Genomic DNA, 15,940 nt, shown 5'->3' on the forward strand with positions numbered 1-15,940 from the left:
TTTCCGAGACAAAAGTAATTTCCCATAGGGAAAGTCTCGTGTGACCAACAAAGTAATCGTCTTCACGCTATGCAGAATACGTTAATCGATGCATGACTTGTTTTTTGCACTTCTACGAATCCTGGAAAGGGTCCATCGTAACACCCTGATATTAATCGATGCAGATAACACTCTTTTTAAAATCCTTTAATGCACGAGGCGGAGGAAGTGTAAGACAATTTGATACTCGTCAGCTAGGGTACATGATGCATGAGGGTCTCATTCCAGACCTGCGTAAGGTTCCTTGTAATCTGCGATGACTTCTTGCGACTTGCTACGAAACGTCAGGTGTATATTTATATGATGTAGATGCCCGGTGAGTAGTTGCGCAGTGTAGTGTTGGTTTTTTGGTGTTTTCGTCGATTATGGGGGTGCAAATGGAAATGAGCGTTTGGCGTCATTGGCCAGGAGGCCCCTTGCTGGGCAGGTCCGGCCGCCTTGGTGCAGGTCTTATTACATTTGACGCCACATTGGGCGACCTGCGCGCCGGATGGGGATGAAATGATGGTGAAGACAGCACAACACCCAGTCCCTGAGCGGAGAAAATCCACGATCCAGCCGGGAATCGAACCCGGGCCCGGAGGACAGTAATCGGTCACGCTGAACGCTCAGCTATCGGGGCGACGATTATGGGGGTGAAAGAAAGAGAGAACAGAAATCCGACGCTCGAACCTACTGTAGCTACTACTACAAAATGGGCCGCTGAGCTTAACGCCACCATGAATTGTCATATGCTCTCATTCCTTTGGGCACTCCATTGTACCTTAAGATTTGACCTAGAACATTTGTCAAATCTTTGGTGAACAGGGTTAGCAATTTCCTCTCACTGGCGGCCAAATATTTGTGATAAAAACTTTTGCGTCCAGTAGGATTTTAGTGAGCAATCTTTCGGCAGAGTCTTAATGCACATCTGTAATTTAGTTTTCTCGGCTGCGTTGCTTGGTCTTATATGTAATCATTCGTCACTATTAGGCATTTGGAAATAAAGTTAGTAAACCTCACTACAGAGGAGTAGTCGATGGAGTTAACATTAATTTGACTATAGGTAAACCATGCACTTTTTGTTGTCATTTCCGGTTGGCATTTTGTTACAAGTGGTAGTATAAATACACAAATAACTTACGGGATTGCAGCCGAGTAACGTCTTGGACAACCGCCAATATTTCCACAGAGGCACGCCCTGCCATTAGAACGCACAGATGAAGCAAGGAAGCGACGTGCAAGGAAATTTAAAATCTAATCTTTTTATGCAGAGCATATTCGCAAAGACAGCAGGCACACGTACACACACACACACACACATACTCATGCTCTCTCTCTCTCTCTCTCTCTCTCTCTCTTTCACACACACACACACACACACACACACACACACACACACACACAATGTTAACTCTAGCGCCACCACACAACTAAAGACTCCGATGTTAGAAGTTATCTATAGTGATCAGTAATAAAAAAAAAGGGTGAAATAGCATTGAATCTTGTCCTTCAGTTTTTTAACAAGGGGAACTGAAGGATTCCACACAGAAAAGCAAAATCGTCCATCTCTTTTCTATGAAATCACTTGCTACTTTAAACTCAAATGCTTCGTTAACAGCACCACCGTAATTCCTGGAAGTGTCAGGATCTCCGCGTTGTTATATTTCATAGGATGACCGGTGCCAAGGTAACGTTCTACAAGAGCAGATTTGCTCGGCTGCAGTAAGCGAGTGTCACGCTTATGCTCGGTGCACTGGTCCTCGGCAGTCCTGGTAGTCTGACCGATATACACTAAGGTGAAAAAGTTAAAAGATGGCGACGTGCACATGTAAGCATGGCGGCGGTACCGCGCACACAACGTATAGAAGGGCAGTGAATTGGCGGAGTTGTCATTTGTGCGAAGGTAGTTTATGTGAAAAGGTTTCCGACGTGATTGTGGCCGCAGGACGAGAATTAGTAGACTTTGAACGCGGAGTGGTAGTCGAAGATAGATGCACGGACATTCCATTTCGGAAACCGTTAGGGATTTCAGTGTTCCGAGACACACAGAGTCAAGAGCGTACCTAGAATATCAAATTTCAGGCATTATCTCTGAAGCCATTCTTTCGTAGTATAGGAATTGAAATATTTATTTTTATTTAATTTGAGTTATTTAGATGAGTTATTATGTCAATTTTTGTTTCAAATTTAGAGGTTTATTAATATAATAAAATAATTTCGATTTCTGAAGGAAGCTAAAGGCTTCAGAATAACAGGCAGGTACTACGTTTTGTTTTTGGTAGTATATGTTTTAGACTGTAGTGATATCTTCTTCTCTTCTGTTAGCTCTCTCTTAGTTAGAATCTCGGTTAGATTTATGTTGGTTATTGAAAAGTGTCATTTGTGAAAGTTTCGTTTCGTACGAGTTACGAATAAAACACAGTCAAAAGTAACAGTTTATCTTCCATTCGGAGAGTTGACGCAAAGTAGTATTCAAAGAACTGTGACTGAACAACAGGTACTTACATGCATTGGGAATGGCTAGCTACTAGCCGAAATCTACATCTACATCTACATCCATACTCCGCAAGCCACGTGACGGTGTGTGGCGGAGGGTACCCTGAGTACCTCTATCGGTTCTCCCTTCTATTCCAGTCTCGTATTGTACGTGGAAAGAAGGATTGTCGGTATGCTTCTGTGTGGGCTCTAATCTCTCTGATTTTATCCTCATAGTCTCTTCGCGAGATATACGTAGGAGGGAGCAATATACTGCTTGACTCTTCGGTGAAGGTATGTTCTCGAAACTTTAACAAAAGCCCGTACCGAGCTACTGAGCGTCTCTCCTGCAGAGTCTTCCACTGGAGTTTATCTATCATCTCCGTAACGCTTTCGCAATTACTAAATGATCCTGTAACGAAGCGCGCTGGTCTCCGTTGGATCTTCTCTATCTCTTCTATCAACCCTACCTGGTGCGGATCCCACACTGCTGAGCAGTATTCAAGCATTGGGCGAACAAGCGTACTGTAACCTACTTCCTTTGTTGTCGGATTGCATTTCCTTAGGATTCTTCCAATGAATCTCAGTCTGGCATCTGCTTTACCGACGATCAACTTTATATGATCATTCCATTTTAAATCACTCCTAATGAGTACTCCCAGATAATTTATGGAATTAACTGCTTGCAGTTGCTGACCTGCTATTTTGTAGCTAAATGATAAGGGACCTATCTTTCTATGTATTCGCATCACATTACACTTGTCTACATTGAGATTCAATTGCCATTCCGTGCACCATGCGTCAATTCGCTGCAGATCCTCCTGCATTTCAGTACAATTTTCCATTGTTACAACCTCTCGAGATACCACAGCATCATCTGCAAAAAGCCTCAGTGAACTTACGATGTCATCCACCAGGTCATTTATGTATATTGTGAATAGCAACGGTCCTATGACACTCCCCTGCGGCACACCTGAAATCACTCTTACTTCGGAAGACTTCTCTCCATTGAGAATGACATGCTGCGTTCTGTTATCTAGGAACTCCTCAATCCAATCACACAATTGATCTGATAGTCCGTATGCTCTTACTTGGTTCATTAAACGACTGTGGGGAACTGTGTCAAACGCCTTGCGGAAGTCAAGAAACACGGCATCTACCTGTGAACCCGTGTCGAAGGCCCTCTGAGTCTCGTGGACGAATAGCGCGAGCTGGGTTTCACACGACCGTCTTTTTCGAAACCCATGCTGATTCCTACAGAGTAGATTTCTAGTCTCCAGAAAAGACATTATACTCGAACATAATACGTGTTCCAAAATTCTACAACTGATCGACGTTAGAGATATAGGTCTATAGTTCTGCACATCTGTTCGACGTTCCTTCTTGAAAACGGGGATGACCTGTGCCCTTTTCCAATCCTTTGGAACGCTTCGCTCTTCTAGAGACCTACGGTACACCGCTGCAAGAAGGGGGGCAAGTTCCTTCGCGTACTCTGTGTAAAATCGAACTGGTATTCCATCAGGACCAGCGGCCTTTCCTCTTTTGAGCGATTTTAATTGTTTCTCTATCCCTCTGTCGTCTACTTCGATATCTACCATTTTGTCAACTGTGCGACAATCTAGAGAAGGAAGCACAGTGCAGTCTTCCTCTGTGAAACAGCTTTGGAAGAAGACATTTAGTAATTCGGCCTTTAGTCTGTCATCCTCTGTTTCAGTACCATTTTGGTCACAGAGTGTCTGGACATTTTGTTTTGATCCACCTACCGCTTTGACATAGGACCAAAATTTCTTAGGATTTTCTGCCAAGTCAGTACATAGAACTTTACTTTCGAATTCATTGAAAGCCTCTCGCATAGCCCTCCTCACACTGCATTTCGCTTCGCGTAATTTTTGTTTGTCTGCAAGGCTTTGGATATGTTTATGTTTGCTGTGAAGTTCCCTTTGCTTCCGCAGCAGTTTTCTAACTCGGTTGTTGTACCACGGTGGCTCTTTCCCATCTCTTACGATCTTGCTTGGCACATACTCATCTAACGCATATTGTACCATGGTTTAGAACTTTGTTCACTGATCCTCAACACTGTCTGTACTTGAGACAAAACTTTTGTGTTGAGCCACCAAGTACTCTGAAATCTGCTTTTTGTCACTTTTGCTAAACAGAAAAATCTTCCTACCTTTTTTAATATTTCTATTTACGGCTGAAATCATCGATGCAGTAACCGCTTTATGATCGCTGATTCCCTGTTCTGCATTAACTGATTCAAATAGTTCGGGTCTGTTTGTCACCAGAAGGTCTAATATGTTATCGCCACGAGTCGGTTTTCTGTTTAACTGCTCAAGGTAGTTTTCAGATAAAGCACTTAAAAATATTTGACTGGATTCTTTGTCCCTGCCACCCGTTATGAACGTTTGAGTCTCCCAGTCTATATCCGGCAAATTAAAATCTTCACCCAGAACTATAACATGGTGGGGAAATCTACTCGAAATATTTTCCAAATTATTCTTCAGGTGCTGAGCCACAACAGCTGCTGAGCCCGGGGGCCTATAGAGACATCCAATTACCATGTTTGAGCCTGCTTTAACCGTGACCTTCTCCCAAATCATTTCACAATTCGAATCTCCGTCAATTTCCTTCGATACTATTGCACTTCTTATCGCTATAAACACGCCTCCCCCTTCACTGTCCAGCCTATCTCTGCGGTATACATTCCAATCCGAGTTTAGGATTGAATTTGCATAATAAAACCGAAACATGACGACTGATTGCTACACTCTATAATTTATAAATCAAAAGTAATCTCTGGTCAGCTTCGTTATTTATGAATTTTAATATGTGAAATCATTGAAGTGTTACGATTTTAAATCTGAGGCTGATTGGTTTAAAAATACTAGTCTCCACTTACTATAATTTTGAAGTCAGTCTGAATTCAACCGCAGTTAAACAATTTTCTTGAAAAGTTTAACTTCAAAAAAATGGTTCCAAGCACTATGGGACTTAACATCTGAGGTCATCAGTCCCCTAGACTTAGAACTACTTAAACCTAACTAACCTAAGAACATCACACACATCCATGCCCGAGGCAGGAGTCGAACCTGCGGCCGTAGCAGCAGCGCGGTTCCGGACTGAAGCGCCTAGAACCGCTCGGCCACAGTGGCCGGCAAACCTTAACTTCCGTTCATAGCACAGAGCAATCGGCTGACTGTCGTTTATTTGAAGAATTTCACCGACTACATAACAGCAACCTCTCTGACTTTCAGAGTGTAATCTGACGTGAAAACTTAATTATTATATTTATCTTCAATTGAAATTAATTCTAATTAAAAACAAATAGTGTATGTTCATTCAATTAGACTGAGCCTGCTTAACAACAGGGCTTATGAAAAAAAACAGTTTACGACGATGCCAAGCTCCGTTACGTCCACTATTACTATTTCAAGAGAATGAGATTTTCACTCTGCAGCGGAGTGTGCGCTGATATGAAATTTCCTGGCAGATTAAAACTGTGTGCCCGACCGAGACTCGAACTCGGGACCTATTGCAATAGGTCCCGAGTTCGAGTGTCGGTCGGGCACACAGTTTTAATCTGCCAGGAAATTTTATTTCAAGAGATTTTAATGAAGTTTGTGACTCGCCCTCCCAGCTTTAAATAAAAATAAACTGAACACGACCCTGGAGATCGAAGACATAGTTTGCCCGCCAACATAATGAACTAAAATTTAGTTCCCACGAAAACCACAAAAAGAAGCAGGAGCCACACCTCTTACCACGGACAACGCAATGGCGGACGGTTTCTCTCAATGACCGAGAGCAGCGGCGTTTGCGGAGTCGTTAGTGTTAACAGACAAGCAACACTGTGTGAAACAACCCCAAAAAGAAATGTGAGACGTATAACGACCGCATCCGTCAGGACAGTACGGCGAAATTTGGCGTTAATGCCTATTGCAGCAGACGACCGAGGTGAGTGCCTTTGCTAACATCATGACGTCGCCTGCAGCGGCTCTCCTGGGCACGTGGCCTTAACGGTTGGACCCTAGAGGAATGGAAACCGTGACACGGTCACGTGACTTCCGATTTCAGTTGGTAAGAGCCGATGGTAGGATTCGAGAGTGACGGAAACCCTCGAAGTCTTGGATCCAGGTGCTTAACAAGGCACTGTACAAGCTGGTTATGGCTCCATAATGGTGAGGGTTGTGTTTCCACGGAATAAGCTGGGTCCTCTTGTCAGTTGAACCGATCACAGTGAAAATGGTTATGTTCGGCTACTTGGTGATCATTTGCAACCACTCATGGAATTTTTATTGATGACAATGCGCCATGTCACCGGGCCAGAACTGTTCGCGAATGGTTTGAAGAACATTCTGGACAATTAGAGCGAATGATTTGGCCACTAAGATCACTAGACATGAATCCTACTGACATAATCGAGAGGTCAGTTCGTGAACAAAATCCTGTACCGGCAACACTTTCACAATTATGGACGGCAATGGAGGCAGCATAGCTCTGTATCTCTGCAGGGATTTCCAGCGATTGGTTTAGCCCATGACTCCTCTAGTTGGTGCACTACTCGGGCAGAAGGAAGTCCGACACAATTTTAGGAAATATCCCATGACTTTTGTCACCCTCGGTGTATGACTTGCCACAACTGCAAGGAATATGATAAACTTCGGCCTTACGGAAACGAAGATCACCCTTTACGGATCGTAAAAGGATACTAATATTAGGTGGTTGTCGGAGAACATATATCATATTCATGCAAAATAATACAAGTTTATTTGGAAATAAAAAAATGGTTCAAATGGCTCTGAGCACTATGGGACTTAACATCTATGGTCATCAGTCCCCTAGAACTTAGAACTACTTAAACCTAACTAACCTAAGGACATTACACAACACCCAGCCATCACGAGGCAGAGAAAATCCCTGACCCCGCCGGGAATCGAACCCGGGAACCCGGGCATGGGAGGCGAGAACGCTACCGCACGACCACGAGATGCGGGCATTTGGAAATATTTCCTGCGTAAGGCAAAAAGTACGTAGCCTGTGGTGCCACCTCACTAATATCACCATTCGGTCGATTCAGGACTGATCGACAGAGCCGCACGTCTGATCTGTCGTTCACTACAACCATTCTGACGAAAGGTGACTTCGGGCTTACTCAAGATCTGAGATGACGCCGGCCCTTTGAACGAAACTACGGAGTCACCCTCACGCTGAGTGGTGATTATCAGGCTGTAGATACAGTCAGCTTCCTATATACAGCACATTCCAAGGTTCCATTAACCTTCCTCCTGACCATCACACCAAGAAAGGGAAGGCTGCCATTTTATTCCACCTCCTTGGTGAACTGAATATTCGGGTGGATTGAATTCAGATGTTCTAAAATGCCTTTTAAATTTTCGCCTCCATGAGGCCAAACAACGAAAGCATCGTCTACATGTCTGAAAAAATGCCCGGCATTCGGCGGAGTTTGGCTGTTTTCATGGCTCGTTTTCGACGTTCTCTGATCAATTCGGTGGAGAATGCTTTTGGCAGCGCAGCTTTATTCGTGCAGGGGGAAGGGTTACACCGACGCCCAAGCATTTACCAGGGGTTGATTTTATAATCTGTCGAACATGCTGTTTTTATACTACTTCCTGATGCAGTCGAGGAGAGAAGCACGTTGTATGTTGACTGGAACACGTTCACCCAAGAGTAGTATAACAACTGAGAGGGCTGGCTTACGTTCACTCAGAGTGTGTCCGGATGTTGTGATTTTACTCGCGCACAGTAGCAATGATACAGATAAGTTGAACAAGCAGGATTACGTTCAAAAGATGTAATGCTTACTAACTGATAAAGCGTATTGCACAAAAAGTGTTGAGAGAAAGATTAATAAATTCTTGAAGAAAAGTTCCTAGTTGCAGGAGAGTTAATTGTTAGTTATTGTTACGTTGTCGCCCGTAGATTATACGGCCTTCCGAAGAGCCACAAAGAACACATTCATCTTAGGTCTACTGTCAGTAAAATCAGTGCTCCCGCATAGATGTAGGAAAGCACCTCGCTAGTCTGTTGAGCCTACTAGTAGATCGGCGCATTTCTTTCGTCAACTAGAGGGATTTCGTTTGAATGACTGATATTTTAGATAGTTTTATTTCGATACGTTTAACTGAAATTAAATTTGGTGTTGAATTAACGAGCCTATTTCGACATGTGCTGATTCCCACTTTTTATTCAATCAGTGTTGTGAACAGACAGATGGAGTTGCTTACGGAAGACTTCGAGGAACGTGCCTGAAGGAGTGGAAAATTTAAATGGCTTTTTAGAACATCTGTGTTCAGTGCACCCAGATATTCCTCCCTTGATATGTTGGGCAGGAGGAAGGCTGAAGGTACGTTGGGATTTGACGACCAAATCTGTTATTGCGGGAATTACCTTGGCGTCGATGATACTATGGACTATAAGGACACGAAGATTCTGGAATGCACTTCTAGCTATTCGTGTGGTGTTATTAAGAAAGCAATTGGGATTCAATTAGCGAGTGACCTTATAAACAGAGATGGAAGATTTGGCTTAAATTCTATTTGCTCTCTCCCTTGACAAAAAACCGAGAGACAGGTTTAATGCTACCTCAACCGTTTGCTGTCCTGTCGGCATCTTCTGACGTCAGCCGTCTTTAGCTTGAAACGTCCCCTTAGAAAAATTAAGGGCGACTGAGCTGGTAAACTTCTACTTTATTTGCTTTTCAAACAACTGAGCAAAATTGAACGTACTCAAACAGTTTTATCTTTACTTATTCTGATCATCACTAAACTGACACACAATATTTTTAGCGCAACACAATCTGACTTTCAATAATCCTTACAAAAGAATGGCTTTGACTAACAATAAACTATACCTTTCATGAATCACTTACCTCACAAAAATCTTCGTTACTCGAACTACTGCAATACAGCGAGCGGTAACACTGCCAGCTAAATAAAAGATTCTAACTACTTACTGAAGGCACTAACTACTGATAGGCATAGTTAGCAAATGAAAGATTTTGATAGAGAACAAACCATGCATTTACCTTAATAGCGTTCAAGAATCAAAAAATGTATATAATTTTGTGACATCCAATTAAACAAATTTCCTTTTTCTGACGGACACACGTCCAGATTGTCCGCTCATAATTCTGGCATCTCTGTCTCCACATGCACCACTGCTGGCGGCTCACCTCCAACTGCCCAGCGCTACGCGCTGTTCACATCCAACTGCCCAACACTACACTAGCGAATTTTCCAACAATGAATCCAAACAGCCACAGACAGCCACAGAGATTTTCATAGAGACCACTATGTGGCGTTACCAATATAAAAACCTAAACAGCCTACTTACAAGCTGTATTGTGGCGCTAGCCCGCAAGTGTTCGAGCGTGTGTGTGTGTGTGTGTGTGTGTGTGTGTCATCTTTCCGGGTAAGCACTGTGTACCGTAGTTTCATATTTCCTTATTTCCTAGCACAGCGTATCGGCGGTTATCGAAGACGTCACCAGACTGCATTCCCGTAAGTGATCTGAACATACTGTACACAGGAAGAAACTCAAGTCACACAGTGTAAATACAGTGTAACGTGTCTCAGAAGGCGATAATGGTATCACGGACTCTGTATCTGAGTGCTAGCCAAATAGGTACAGACTGTTAGTTCTGGCAATGTGCACAGGAAGTACAGGCTGCGACTAACTGTTTACAGTCGCCTTGCGTCATTAGTTACTTTAGCAGAGCAACTTTGTTTAAGCTCTACTTAAAATACCCTTTTCAGATAAATTGCGATTCTTCTGGGTCAAACACGAATGCGCCTGTAAGTGAAGTCTTGCCCGTAGCGCTCAGCCCGTGACCGGCCTGAATGCAGATGAACCGTTTTTCGCCGCGACACAAGCAGGGGGAGGCTCGCGGGCCCACCGCCCAGTCACCTTTTATTCCCGAGAAACATCCACGGTACTCCGTTTGGTAGCAGGCTGAGTATACCTGAGCTCTTCCCAGAGGGACAGGATAAAATCCTGTCCCTATGCGGAATTGAACCCGGGACGTCCGATGTCGGGACCCGGCGCTCTATCCGCGAGAACACAGCCACGTGCGGCCATACCAAACGCTATAGCAACGCTTGCAACTGACCTTACTGTGGACCGAGAAATGACGATTCACTGTTAATGCAGGCCCGTGCAATGCCCAGCTACTGCGACGAACTTAAAAAAGCTGCGTACTCGAGACACCTAAAACAGAAATGAAGTTCTTCTGAACATAAATCACAATTTACTCGTTATTAAAACTGAATCCGTGGTATATTCAAATGGTTCAGATGGCTCTGAGCACTATGGGACTTGACTTCTGAGGTCATCAGTCCCCTAGAACTTAGAACTACATAAACCTAACTAGCCTAACGACATCACACACATCCATGCCCGAGGCAGGATTCGAACCTGCGACCGTAGCAGTCGCGTGGTTCCGGACTGAAGTGCCTAGAACCGTTCGAGCACCGCGGCCGGCTGGTATATTCATTCGAAGAGAAATTTTTATACAGAATGAGATTTTTGACCCTGCAGCGGAGTGTGCGCTGATATGAAACTTCCTGGCAGATTAAAACTGTGTGCCGAACCGAGACTCGAACTCGGGACCTTTGCCTTTCGCGGGCAAAGTGCTCTACCATCTGAGCCACCCAAGCACGACTCACGCCCCGTCCTCACAGCCTTACTTCCGCCAGTACCTCGTCTCCTACTTTCCAAACTTCACAGAACCTCTCCTGCGAACCTTGCAGAACTAGCACTTCTGGAAGAAAGGACATTGCAGAGACATGGCTTAATCACAGCCTGGGGGATGTGGAGACGAGGTACTGGCGGAAGTACTGGTGGAAGTAACACTGTGAGGAGGGGGCGTTAAGTCGTGCTTGGGTAGCTCAGATGGTAGAGCACTTGCTCACGAAAGGCAAAGGTCCCGAGTTCGAGTCTCGGTCCGGCACACAGTTTTAATCTGCCACGAAGTTTCAGAAATGTTTTTGTACAACATAAACGAACAAACATTTCTCGATGGCGCTGTGCAATTTTCTAATTTACTGGGTGGTCAAGAACAGTCTGAATAGTTTTTAAGGGTGTCACTGCGGCCCATATCCAGTTTTTGTATTGCTCTCTTGCATAGTTTTAGGAACGCAAACGAAGAACACGTTTGGCGAGAGCGTTTCTGGCGCTTGAATTTGCGCGCGCAACGGCATGATTGACTAACTTTAATGCTATATAACACGGAAACGGCAGAACGTATCGAATTGCTTTCTTAACAATAATTCCTCAGCACAACTTCCCGGCCAAAACCCTTACAAGCTTTTCAGACTGTTTCTGACCACATTGTATACGTAGTTCCAGAATACCTGTGGAAATACGGAATGCAGATTTTTGTGCTGGAAATTACAACACGATTGCTGAAAAACGGAATGGTATTGTTGCTGCGACCGGACGAGGAGGTGCAATGATTGCGGCACTGGATATGCTGCCATCTGTTCATTCATTGTTCATTTTGTTCTGAAGATTCTATCAAGCAGGAGAGCACTCTGGGATGAGGACCAAGTCAAGGTGTATATTAACAACTGACAAGGAACTCATAGGAACTTAGTAGTACTCTACTGACAATAAGCTACCACTGTACTGCTTAATGCTATTCGTGTCTATGCCAGGTAAATTGAATCGCGTGGGTTAAAAGGAAAGCTGCCACTTTGCAAAAGAGCTGCTGCCTTCTGGAGTTACACCATAATGCTTCTTTTTATTATTTGTTGCTTAATATTTACTTTATTACAATGGTATTTATCACAGAATGTATCTGCATACATATGTAACTGCTGAGGTACTACTTAAATTAATGTTTGTCATGCAGCTTTGCAACGAAGACTGCTATATGCGATGTAGCTAACAGAAATTTTCAACGCCTGAACGTACATTGTTAGATGATTTGTAGAAGTAGTGGCTGCTTAAGTATGTTTTTAATTTCCTTTTCAACTGGTTGGGATTCCAAATTTCCTAGCAGTATACATAATACTATTCTGAAACCTAGGCGAAGGGGCGAATGCTACATGAAAATTAATTTTGTGTCTTGTATCATGACCGTGTAAATCACTGTTCGGCCGCAAATGGTTTTGAAGGAGTGAATGTATTGCGAAGTGAGTGTCACAACTCTAAGATCCTTAAAAGGACTTCTGCAAGACGCACAGTTACGTATTTAAGACAGTATTCTTACTGCCCACTTCTGCCGAAGAAACACTGTATTTAAGTTAGGTACATAGACCTAGAAGGTAATTAATTCCATGAGACAAGTTACAACACTGGACTGCCATTTGGGAGGACGACAGTTCAAACTCGCGTCCGGCCATCCTGATTTAGGTTTTTCGTGATTTCCCTAAATCGCTTCAAGCAAATGCCGGGACAGTTCCTTTGAAGGGACACGGCCTACTTCATCCCCATCCTTCCCTAATCTAATGGGACCTATATGACCTTGCTGTTTGGTCCCCTCTCCCTAAATCAGCCAACCAACCAACCAACCAACCAACCATAAGACAACAGTACATTTAAAAAAATCAGCGCTCTTGTTTTTATTTGAAGGGCTTATTTCAGTAGTGGTACAAGTCCATTACCTTCACTTTTCTGCCTATAATGCTTCTTGTATTAATAATCCAAACAAACAGAAAGAAATGTTCATCTCTAGCAAGAAGCCATATGCTTGAATATTTCTGGTCTCTCAACTGCTGATTTTTCAGCGCTCGTTTAACTTTATGACTCTGTATCTCATAATGAACAAAAATCGACTTCTACAACTATTGAAATAAGCCCTTCCTATCTACACAGTGAAAGGTACTTCTAACGGCACAAGTAGAATTGACCTTCCCGATTAGATTGTCTGTGTGTTGACTCCATTTTAACTTATTATCCAAATGTGTCCCTAGGTATTTCACATTGTGTGTTTAATTCATTGTATAACCGTTAATGATTATTTCTGCTGCTAATGTGAAACTGCAGTTGAGCTATAAGTAGTGCTGTTTTTCTGGGGGAACGCTGGGGGATGTGTACCCCTAAACTTTTTCACTGACAAAGTAATTTTTTTACGATGTTGAGAACTTGGAATGGTGCCAAAGATTTATTTCCGGGAGGTAAATTTTTTATTTCATTTTTTCGTGTTGGTAATTGCAATACGAACGATACCAGTGCAATTTTTGGTGGGAAAATCGATGTCATTGACTGTTTCAAGCATTTCGAAGCTGCGCCAACCATTCTCGGCAGCTGAACCGCTGGCACCCAGTTCGACAAGTTGTAGTGCCTTCGCCCGCTAATAGTGGGCGATGGTAGTGCTAAACGGATATGCGTACGCTCAAATCGCATGCTTCATTTGAGGTGATGTTAACTGAAGTGTTCGATACCACCTTCTCTTGTATGGTTGTGTTTCTCGGTATTGCCTGCTTCAGTTGAGCCATAAAGTCAACTGAAGAGTCCGGTACATTTTTTTTTTTTTTTTTTTTTTTTGTAGTTCGACGTGTTGATGACGTCATGGCTGAAAGCTGACGGTTGATATCCCATGCTTCAGTTGTAACTAATTTTTGCTGCATTATATCCCATGGCAATATGTTGAATGACGATGATGAAGTTCCAAGAAGATGGAAACAATATATAGGAAAACTGTACAGCAGACTAGAACTGTCTGAAAACATCATGGAAGAAGAAACAGAAGTACATGCACACAACATAGGTAAACCTATATTAAAGGAAAAGTGAACTAGCTCTGAAAAAATTAATAAACAACAACTGGTATAGACAATATCCCAGCCGAACTTCTTAAATCTGGAGGAGCAAAACTGAAGTAGGAGTTGTATAATCTTGTTTTCAACATGTACGAGCAGGGTAAAATTCCTACCGACTTTGAGAAAAACATTATAATCCCCATTCCAAAGAAGACAAATGCTACAAGATGTGAAAATTATAGGACGCTCAGCCTAGTTACTCACGCCTCTAAAATAGTAACCTCAATTATCCTAAAACGCATAGAACAAAACGTCGAAGCTAAGCTCTCCGAAGACCAGTTTGGATTCTGGAAAGTCAGAGGAACCAGAGAAGCAGTATTTACTCTAAAAGTAATAATAGAGAAACGACTAGATAGGAACCTGACAACATACATGGCTTTCGTAGATGTAGAGAAAGCCTTTGATAATGTTAAATGGGATAAGATGTTTGAGGTACTCAAAAAAGTAGGAATAGACCATAAAGAGAGACAGCAGTTATCCGTGGACGGACAAAACAAGAAGAGGTGCAGATACGGAACGGTGTCCGACAAGGTTGCGCACTATCTCCTGTTATCTTTAACCTATACATTGAAGAGGCGCTGAAAAAAGTAAGGGAAAATTCACAGACAGGTGTATTAATTCATGGCCAACGAATAGATATGATAACATATGCCGATGATATAGCTCTCCTGGCTGAAAGTGAAGAAGATCTTGAAGTCCTACTAAATAGAATGGATAAATTTATGGGGGAAGAATATAATATGAGAATTAATAAAGCAAAAACAAAAGTAATGGCATGCGACAGAAAAGATCAAGTGAAAGTCCAAGTTCATGTAGGCAATGAACTGCTTGAACAAGTTGATAAATTTACTTATCTGGGCAGTAGTATTACCAGGGATGGAAGGAGCAAAGCAGAAGTGAGAAGTAGAATTGCTCAAGCAAAGGCTGCTTTTAATAAGAAGAAAAACATCTTAACACCTAAGAGCATCAGCTTGAAATCAGGAAAAGATTTTTGAAATCGTATGTGTGGAGTGTGGCATGCTATGGGTGTGAAACATGGACTCTCGGGACAGAGGCAGACCAAAAGCTAAATTATTTTGAAATGTCGTGCTATAGACGCATGCTCAAAATAAAATGTATCGTCAAGGTCACAAACGAAGTGCTTCTGGAAAGAGCAGGCGAGAAGAGAAGCTTCTGGAGTTTCATTATTAAAAGAAGAGAGCAATTTACAAGCCATCTATTAAGACATGGGACTGCAACTGCTGTGTTCGGATGCAGGCTGAGTTGGCATCCCTTCGCTCCCAGCTTCAGGCTGTGTTGGCTTCGGTCACACAGCTTGAGGCTGTTGCTAATGGACATCACTGTGGGGGTCCGGATGCGGGTTTGTCGGGGACGGCCAGCTCGTCCCACGCATCCCCCGATCGGACTACGACTGTGGTTGCCCGGGATACTGCCCGCATTGATGCTGATCCCTCACCTGTGGTAGAGTGGGAGGTCGTCTCAAGGTGTGGCAGGGGGCGAAAGACATTCCGGAGGGCTGAACGGAAGGCCTCCCCGGTTTGTCTGATGAACCGGTTTCAGGCTCTGTCTCAGGCTTATACTGATCTTCGGCCTGACATGGCTGCTTGTCCTATTGAAGAGGTTGCCCCTCAGTCTGCAAGATCCGGGCGGTCGCAGAGGCT

The sequence above is a fragment of the Schistocerca gregaria genome, chromosome 1 (assembly GCF_023897955.1).
Source record: "Schistocerca gregaria isolate iqSchGreg1 chromosome 1, iqSchGreg1.2, whole genome shotgun sequence".
Taxonomy (NCBI): domain Eukaryota; kingdom Metazoa; phylum Arthropoda; class Insecta; order Orthoptera; family Acrididae; genus Schistocerca; species Schistocerca gregaria.